Genomic DNA, 10,165 nt, shown 5'->3' on the forward strand with positions numbered 1-10,165 from the left:
TCTCTCTCGCTCTCTCTCTCTCTCTCTCTCTCTAGCTCTACTCCCTCCTCTCTCTCGCTCTTTCTCTCTCTCTCTCTACTTCCTCCTCTCTCTCTAGCTCTACTCCCTCATCTCTCTCTCTATAGCTCTACTCCCTCCTCTCTCTCTCCCTCCTCTCTCTCTCTAGCTCCCTCTCCCTTCACTCTCTCTCTCTAGCTCTACTTCCTCCTCTCTCTCGCTCTCTCTCTCTCTAGCTCTACTCCCTCCTCTCTCTCTCTCTCTCTCTCTCTCTCTCTCTCTCTCTCTCTCTCTCTCTCTCTCTCTCTCTCTCTCTCTCTCTCTCTCTGTAGCTATCCTCTTGGTGTTATGTTGTTGCACCGTAGTTGTATTATGTTCTAATATTTTCCCTCAGTGTACTGCTGTAGTCTACTGTTTGTTGTCTGTCTGTCTTTGATACATGGGTCTTGGTCAGATTCATACCCAAAGTAATCCAACTGAAAGTAATCCTACTGAAAGTATTCCAACTGAAAGTTTGTGCTATTGTGGGATTTAAACTTTATGACTTCATCTAACTACAGTGACATCATCTGCTATCCATTCCACTGTTTGTCAAATACAGTATTTGAACCATTTGTAAGGGTATTATTTCCTCCTTTTTTTCACTACTTTAAACCCTTTCACCCTTTCTTCCCCCCATCTCTCTACCCTCTTCCCTCCACCCATTTCTTGCCTCTTCATATTTCCCTCTATTTTCCTTTCAGTCCCAAGTCTTTACTACAAAGACCACTCTTTTAAAAACACTATTCCGTCTTCACTTTCCTCCCCCTCTCTTGGTGCTGGATTGTTTTTGGTGGCTCCACCCTGGCCTATTCCCCTCTCCTTCCTCCTTCCTCCTCTCTCCCTTTCTCTTTGTGAGGAGTGGTGGAGTGGAGTGGGGCAGGCAGGCAGCCCTCTCCCTCCCAGCTGGGCTGTGTGTGTGCATGCTGACTTGCACATGCCTCGTGTCAGGAAGGGCAGAGTCAGGTGGAGACCCTACACCGCCAGCATACACCTCTCTGTCCCTCTCTGTGTCCCTCTCTGTCCTTTCCTGCCCCTCTGTCCCTCTCTGTGTCCCTCTCTGTCCCTCTCTGTCCCTTCCTGTCCCTCTCTGTGTCCCTCTCTGTTCCTATCTGTCCCTTCCTGTCCCTCTCTGTCCCTTCCTGTCCCTCTCTGTGTCCCTCTCTGTCCCTTCCTGTCACTCTCTGTGTCCCTCTCTGGCCCTTCCTGTCCCTCTCTGTCCCTCTCTGTCCCTTCCTGTCCCTCTCTGTGTCCCTCTCTGTCCCTTCCTGTCCCTCTCTGTGTCCCTATGTGTCCCTTCCTGTCCCTCTCTGTCCCTTCCTGTCCCTCTCTGTCCCTTCCTGTCCCTCTCTGTGTCCCTCTCTGTCCCTTTCTGTCCCTCTCTGTGTCCCTCTCTGTCCCTTCCTGTCCCTCTCTGTGTCCCTCTCTGTCCCTTCCTGTCCCTCTCTGTCCCTTCCTGTCCCTCTCTGTGTCCCTTTCTGTCCCTCTCTGTGTCCCTCTCTGTCCCTTCCTGTCCCTCTCTGTGTCCCTCTCTGTCCCTTTCTGTCCCTCTCTGTGTCCCTCTGTGTCCCTTCCTGTCCCTCTCTGTCCCTTCCTGTCCCTCTCTGTGCCCCTCTCTGTCCCTTTCTGTCCCTCTCTGTGTCCCTCTGTGTCCCTTCCTGTCCCTCTCTGTCCCTTCCTGTCCCTCTCTGTGTCCCTCTCTGTCCCTTCCTGTCCCTCTCTGTGTCCCTCTCTGTCCCTTTCTGTCCCTCTCTGTGTCCCTCTGTGTCCCTTCCTGTCCCTCTCTGTGTCCCTCTCTGTCCCTGTCCCTCTTTGTCCCTCTCTGTCCCTTCCTGTCCCTCTCTGTGTCCCTCTCTGTCCCTTCCTGTCCCTCTCTGTGTCCCTCTCTGTCCCTTCCTGTCCCTCTCTGTCCCTCTCTGTCCCTTCCTGTCCCTCTCTGTCCCTTCCTGTCCCTCTCTGTGTCTCTCTCTGTCCCTTTCTGTCCCTCTCTGTGTCCCTCTCTGTCCCTTCCTGTCCCTCTCTGTGTCCCTCTCTGTCCCTTCCTGTCCCTCTCTGTGTCCCTCTCTGTCCCTTCGTGTCCCTCTCTGTGTCCCTCTCTGTCCCTTCCCAGAGCAGAAGGGACAGAGAGTGGTCCTCTGTAGCTCAGCTGGTAGAGCACGGCGCTTGTAACGCCAAGGTAGTGGGTTCGATCCCCGGGACCACCCATACACAAAAATGTATGCACGCATGACTGTAAGTCGCTTTGGATAAAAGCGTCTGCTAAATGGCATATTATTATTATTATTATTATTATTATTATTATAAGCCCACAAGTCAGGGACAACACAGAGGAGAGGACAGAGTGAAAAAGAAAGGAAGGGAGAGAGAAAGACAGAGAGGAATAGTAAAATCCCTGGCAGAGAGAGAGAAATTAAAACAAAGGAAGGAAAAACAGAGAGAACGAGTGAGCAGAAAGATGGATGAGGATAGATTCTCAGATATTTTTGTTATTCTGTTTTCTATGCTACACTTTCAGTCCCACTCAGCATTCATCCTCACCAATGCACCCACTGACCCTCTGTCATTGTATGTGTGTGAGTGAGAGCACAATCCAATGTGTTACACAAGCCAGCCAGCCAGCCAGCCTGTACTCACTCTAAGGATTCACTCTTCTGTGTACAGATGGAGGAACAATCCTCTAAATGTGCCTTTGCGTGTGTTCCCCTGTTTGTGTGACCCTTAGTGTGTTTTCCTGTGTGTGTTTGTCTGCCTGTGTGCTTATGCGTGTCTCTGTGTGTGTGTGTGTGTGTGTCACATGGAGCATGTGTGTCAGAACAGATGACCTTGATGGCATGAGGCTGGAGGGGAGGAGGGTGTCTAATGTGGTAATGTGGGTCGGGGGGATGGGGAGATGGAGGGATGACGTCAGGGACTGACAGGAAGACATTAGGGTGGGGGTTGGACCCTGCTCTGTCAGGAACGCAGAGCAATGATCTGATTTGGTTGTCTGGACTGTGTCATCTATTGATGGCCTAGGCTGTGTTACTCCTTAGAAGATATGCATTGTATACTGCATAGACCTCTGCTGTTAGAGAAGATGGGACCTAAATTTAAGACAAGGTGGTTGTTCTGACACAAGCCTCCCTACACATGAGGGGAGAGGGTTGAGTGTGGTTACTTCTTCCGCTAGGCCTACCTGATGTCTTACACTCGCCATTTCTTCTACACTCTACTCTATACCCTGTAGAAATAAATCATACACTCTGTTTGTCATGTTTTGTCTTTTTCATCCTTGATATTCACCCAACACCTATGTCTTGATCAGTGGAGGCTGGTGGGAGGAGCTATAGGAGGACAGGCTCATTGTAATGGCTGGAATGGAATAAATGGAACCGTATCAAACACATCAAACATATGGAAACCACATTTGACTCCGTTCCATTTATTCCATTCATGCCATTACAATGAGCCTGTCCTCCTATATCTCCTCCCACCAGCCTCCACTGGTCTTGATAAAGTAGGTGCATACATGTGTTGGGGTGTGTGTTTTCTTTTATTTTCAGTGTGGGTGAATGGTTGGATGAGAAGATGAGTCAGACTTGTAGTCATGGTAAAAATGTGAACACAACACACGGCCCCAGCTGCACTTCTGTATTATGTCATCACTCCTACAAGGCCAATGTTCTGCTTTGTGTGTGTGTGTGTCTGTGTGTGTGTGTGTGTGTGTGTGTGTGTGTGTGTGTGTGTGTGTGTGTGTGTGTGTGTGTGTGCGTGTGCGTGTGTGGAAGAGAGGGAGATGGAGAGAGACAGAGATGGAGGCATGGAGGAGTTGAGATGTTGAATCACACCTCCTGATGATGGTCTGACTAAGATTATTTCATTTCTGAGATACCGCATACCACGCACCTCATGTTCAAATAGAGTACTCCTACCGTACGTGTTGAATTGTCCTTCTGTTTTTTGAATCATCACATTCGTCAGTTTATCATTTGTTGCTATGGAACTACCCTGTATTGTTTTGAGAGCAGAGCACTCACTTTTCTACTTTCTGTTAAGTCCTTGAAAGTCGTCTATGTGCTAGTTGTGTGCTTTGTGGTTAGAGAGTAAACAATGTTGTTATGTCTGTTAGGGGTTTGGGTGTACACAGAGTGCCTTCAGAAAGTATTCATACCCTGTGACTTATTCCAAATTTTGTTGTGTTACAGCCTGAATTCAAAATGGATTAAATTGATATTTTTTCTCACCCATCTAATACTATGCATGCCAGTCTCTCTTCGCTAAGAGTTAAGGAAATAAATTCTTGTTTTTATAAGAAACTCCAAATTGATTGCATAGTCAACTTACACACAACACTGACACACACACTTACCCCACCTGACATGCCACCAGGGGTCTTTTCACAGTACTCAGGTCCAGAACAAATTCAAGGAAACGTACAGTATTATACAGAGCCATGAGTGCATGCAGCAAACCTGGTTTCATAAAATACACATCCCGGCACAACGCCTCTCTCCCATGTGACCTACTTATTGTGTGCATGTACTGACATGTATGTGTAACTGATAGATGCACACACACTGCATGTTCATGTTTTTAAATGTATGTCAATTGTAAAGTATTTTGTCTGTAATGTATTTTTCGTTATGTGTCAGACACCAGTAAGACTAGCTGTCGCCATTGGCGTTGGCTAATGGGGATCCTAATAAATCAAAAATAATCTACACACAATACCCCATAATGACAAAGTGAAAACATGTTTTTAGAAAAATGTTCAAATTTAATGAAATACAGAAATATCTCATTTACATAAGTATTCACACCCCTGAGTCAATAATTTATAGAATAACCTTTTGCAGCGATTACAGCTGTGAGTCTTTCTGGGTAAGTAGGATAAAATAAAAAATTAAATAAATAAAGTCTCTAAGAACTTTCCACACCTAGATTGTGCAGACATTTGAGCTGGATTTTTTTAAATATTTTTTTTACAAACATTTATAACATTTACACTTTGACATTATGGGGTATTGTGTGTAGGCCAATGACAAAAAAATCAAAATTTTAAACATTTTAAATTCAGGCTGTAACACAACAAAATGTGGAAAAAGTCAAGGGGCGTGAATACTTTCTGAAGGCACTGTAAACTGTTGTGACTGTCTGTGGCAGATTGGGATTAGAGTACACATGATAGTAAGGGGTTTGTCTGAAGGAGTTCAAAGTGCACATGACAGTTGTGTCTGCAGGTGGTTGAGACATAGGGAAAGTTTTGTCTGGTGTATTGTTGAGGAGATCACAGAACAATAGTTTCAGTAAAATTGACTCCTTTTGGTTTGATACTGTAAATATGATTATAGATGGTTAAAATATATGGCTGTTTAGATTTAAGATAAAATAATATTTTAACTGTATTATTTACATTTAACTTTGAAAAGAGTGGATGTTAGTTTATCCCAATCCTACACATAAAGGGCTGGATTACTGGACACCAGTAGCAGTGCGTGGGTAAAATCACTGGGGAAGCTGGAGGGGAGGAGTGTGTCACTTTTTGGGAGCCTGGTTTCCCTTGGCATCCATGAATACACACCACTGCCGGACACAGATTAAGCCTAGTCTTGGACTAGAAACAAACTCAATGGAGATTCTTTAATCTGTGTCCGGAAAACAGCCCTTTATGGGTCCACAATACAGTCCGGACATGGCCGTCAACTTTGATGTGACTGATGTACTGAGGTGACTACCAGGGCCTATAGGAATCATCAGGGAGGTGATGGTCTTGACACACTAGATAAGTGGGTCTGTTGTCTGAGGTATGATGGGGCTGCTGGTCTGCTCTTCCCAGGCGGTCTATCACAAAACAGTAGCACTAACCTAAAACTACCTCAGCGTTACCATAACATAGCCTTTTTCTGGATAGGATTTTATTTGTATGAAAGTCGATTATTTTTGCTTAATTTTTTTGGAAAGAAATTGAATTTAAAAAAAACTGTACAGTTCTGACAAGAGTATTGGAGTGTAGTCTGCTACTAGTAGATGCATCTACTGTATAGTGGACAACTAGATGCTTAAAAGTATCAGGATTATTTCACTGAACTCCAACTTTTTTCTATGGTTTTTGAACTCTCTATGTGACATAGCGAGAACAGCCTTTTAGAAATAGATTTGGCTAATCAAATTCATATAGTGAATTCATATTCATGTTGTATTCAGGTGTGAAATAATGTAGCATTTATGGTTCTAAAAACTGGTGAGTGGTACGCGGTTGTACACAGTTTGCTTATTTTTTTGTTTTACATACACTCTTATTGGCTTTGAGCAGATTAGGGTTTTATTCTAGAGAATGGATAGGGTTAAGTTTGCTCTAAGCGCAAGAAATGCTGTGTCACTGTACTGGGGGAGAGAGCGAGCGCTAGTCAGGAGGGTGAATGAATGAGAGTGTGTGTGTGATGAGGGAAGGGGGGTCTACACACTGTGTCATATGACACATCTGCCCAGCCTGTGCGAGGCGAGTGGGCAGGGTGGGAGCGAGGTTGTGAGATTCTGATGATGTAACAGCTATGTCATAACTAGCTCTCACGCCCACCCGCCCTCTCTCTCTCTCATTGGTGCTTCCTGGACATGTGACATAACAAACTTTCCTTTACTACTAGGCACCGGCTTGGGTTGTGCAGTTTTTGTCTTTGAGTTGTGTGTGTGCCAGGCAGCGCTGGTGGAGGACTGTGTGAGCAACAGGGCCAGAGAGTGAAAGCCTCAGAAAGGCTTGGAGTGACACTGACTGCGATGAACCTAGAGCGAAGGAAGGCAAAGGAAGGGACAGAAACCGAACTAGAGAGAGAGAAAGCAGGAGCGAAAAAAGAGAGCGAAAGTGAGCGTGAAAGAGAGAGATCGAGAGAGAGGTTACTCAAGTTAATCCAGCCAATGCGCAGCGCAGAGCGCACATGCTCAGTGAGTGATAATAAGAGAACGATACTGCGCAGGAGCCAACAAGGATCTCATCTGCATGGAGGAGAGAAGAGACGTCAGCCATGTTTTTTTCCCTCTTCTTCCATGAATCTGATTCCAAACTTCCAGCAGCGCTGCTGAAGGAGAGAGTGAGGACAGAGAGAAGAGAAGGAGCAGAGAAGGGCGGTCAGAACGGTAGCATGAACAAGTGGAGCGAGCCAGCGATGATGGTGCTAAAGCTGAGCAATGGTGAGGGGATAACGTTGGAAGAACGTTGGAGGGACAGAGTGAGACTGAAAGACCAACCGACCAATTGGGAGGAGAGGGAAAGCAGCCACGCCATGGAGAAGGAGAGACACCGGAATCATTTCTGTCCTCTTTGGTGCAAATGATGTTGCTGTTTGTCGATGTCTCTAGTAGCACCATATCGCTATGGACGGTCTCTGTCAAGCGACAAGCCGCTCGATCGCTGCTCCTTCTCTATCTCTGTTCCTTCTTCCTTCTCTTATCCATGGTTTCTTCTTGCTAGAGCCGAAGTCACATGAATAAGACAACTTACTAGGTTGTTAACTGTGTGTGAGTGTTGCATTTCTGTAGCTCAACATCTCTCCTTACTCTCTCCTCTATGTTCCTCTCTTCTCTACTGTGTCTCTGGCTTCCTTTATCCCTGTGGTCAGTATGTTACCAAACTGTCGTCGACCGCTGCTTGTCCAGTTCCCCAGCCTCTAGTCCTCTAGTCTTTATCCCTCAATCATATTAAATCCTTCTCTGTTCTCTTCCTCTTTCACGTGTATGAATCAGGAAATTATAGGCATTAGAAACGTTTGAATGTAAAACGTATTGGCACCTTTTAAAGTCATCTCAAGCCATCGCTATCCTCTGGTTTTTAGGAGACTCGCTATGCTTTGTCTCGCCTTCACAAGTCCCAGACTGCTGCTCTTCCCCCCGGTTTTACCTCACAATGAGCGACACATCAGCGGGCGGCGAAGGTAACAGACCTGTAGAGAAATAAATAAATAGTTATTATTAACATAGTTGTGGTAAAAGACAGAGAAACAAACAGAGAGATCGTCATCGGCTTTGTGGTCGGCCAATGGACTATGACAGAAACAGACCTAAAGATGGAAGTACAGCTTTTCTCGCAGGAGAAAGAGGAGTCTGAATCGGTCAGATTCAAACCACCTACAGAGATTTTTATGTTGTTTTTCTTTAGTTTTTCCATTTTCCTGTTGATGTCCAGTGAGCGCTGTTGAGATTGGCGTTCGCCTGCGTCTAGCGGCTTCCATCACTCCTCCACGCTCAAAAAACGCTCCGCTCTCAGATATCCAAATTATTAGACGTTACCAGATAGACTAAAACATATAACATTATGTTTTACGAAACACACTGTTATGTATTCAAAGTGTTAGTTTTCAATAAGGATTTGTGTGGGAGAGAGAGCGAAAGAGAGCGAGCTTTGCCTGGTAACAGCTCTGCTGCAATGTGCTGCTGTTTCTAGGGCTGCCACTAGCGTCCATCCCCCAGCTCTCTTGCTCTCTCTCTCTCTCTCTCTCTCTCTCGCCGCTCGCTGCACACTCCTCCATTCCCTCTTACGTGCCCACTGTGCCTCAGAAAATGGCCTCTCGCTCTGCACACACAGAAGAGAGAGGGGGAGGAGAAGGAGAAAGAGACTGACTGAGCGAGAGGGAGAGGAGCGGAGGGAGAGAGAGTGAGAGAGAGAGAGGGGAAGGTGGGGGCTGCAAGGAGAACCAGACTTTGAGCGTAAGATAAAGAAAAGGGATATTGAAAAGAGAAGGGAGGAGCAGAGAGAGATAATGAGAGAGGAAAAGGGAGAGAACCGAAAGCGACGGCCGTAAGAAGAGACAGAGCGCGAGCGTGCGTTGGTTGGGGGAGGTGTGTGTGTGCGCGCGTGTCGGCGCTTGTGTGACTGTGTGCCGCACTGACTAGTAAAAAAAGCCTCCACCAGATTGCTAGTGGCTCCTGTCCTAGCACCACTATTCCATGCTCCTCTTTAGCTCTTCTCCCCTCTTCTGTGTTTCTCCACTACGACTGTCAGGACGTCTAGACCCATGTAAGTACTGTAGCTGTGTGGGGCTCTCCACTCTTTGCTGTTTTTTTTTCTCATGGTTCCTCCTTCACGTTTTCTCGGCGAGAGACAAGGCAGGAAAGGAAAGGCAGGGGAGGGAGTGGGGTTGGGGTGGGAGAAGGAGGGAGGGAGTGAGGTTGGGGTGGGAGAAGGAGGGAGGGACTGGGGCTGGGGTGGGAGAAGGAGGGAGGGACTGGGGCTGGGGTGGGAGAAGGAGGGAGGGAGTGAGGTTGGGGTGGGAGAAGGAGGGAGGGAGTGGGGTTGGGGTGGGAGAAGGAGGGAGGGAGTGGGGTTGGGGGTGGGAGAAGGAGGGAGGGAGTGGGGTTGGGGGTGGGAGAAGGAGGGAGGGAGTGGGGTTGGCGGTGGGAGAAGGAGGGAGGGAGTGGGGTTGTTGGTGGGAGAAGGAGGGAGGGAGGGAGTGGGGTTGGGGGTGGGAGAAGGAGGGAGGGAGTGGGGTTGGGGGTGGGAGAAGGAGGGAGGGAGTGGGGTTGTGGGTGGGAGAAGGAGGGAGGGAGTGGGGTTGGGGGTGGGAGAAGGAGAAGGAGGGAGGGGGGTGTTGTGTGTCTAAATGTGTGGATTTATGTTCAGCTGTCTACTCCCAGGCTTTATGCCCACCTCCCCCCAAACCTCTTGTCTCCCCTCCCTCCTTTTCTGCTTTGTGCTGTCAACCTTGAGGGCATCTGTTCTGGTCTGGTGGGGTGGGGATGGACTTGTAGTGGTAACGTTGCATGATAAAGGCTTGCTTGTTTAGCCTTGATGTCTGTTTCTTGTTTGAAGGGACTAGTCTCAGTGACTATGGTGTCTTACAGGTTAGGCAGTCTCTTCTGGTTTGGCGTGTTGATGTTTTGGAATGGAAGCGCCGTGTGTGTGTGTGTTGTGTGTGTGTGACTGAGTGTCCTGGCAGGAGAGAGTAGGCTCTGGCATGCTGTAAATAGTTTTCGGAGCACGTGGTCTGCACTGTCAGAAGCACCGTGATAGGTGCCCACAGGTGTGAGCGTGCCACGGTGTGTATAGTGCAGTGTGTATAGCACGGCGGCTATGAAGAGTGAGAAGGTATTCGTGACAGTCTCATTTGGCTAAATATACACTATATATACAAAAGTATGTGGACACCCCTTAAAATGTGTG

Source organism: Coregonus lavaretus, assembly GCF_964263955.1.
Source record: "Coregonus lavaretus genome assembly, chromosome: 17".
Lineage (NCBI taxonomy): Eukaryota > Metazoa > Chordata > Actinopteri > Salmoniformes > Salmonidae > Coregonus > Coregonus lavaretus.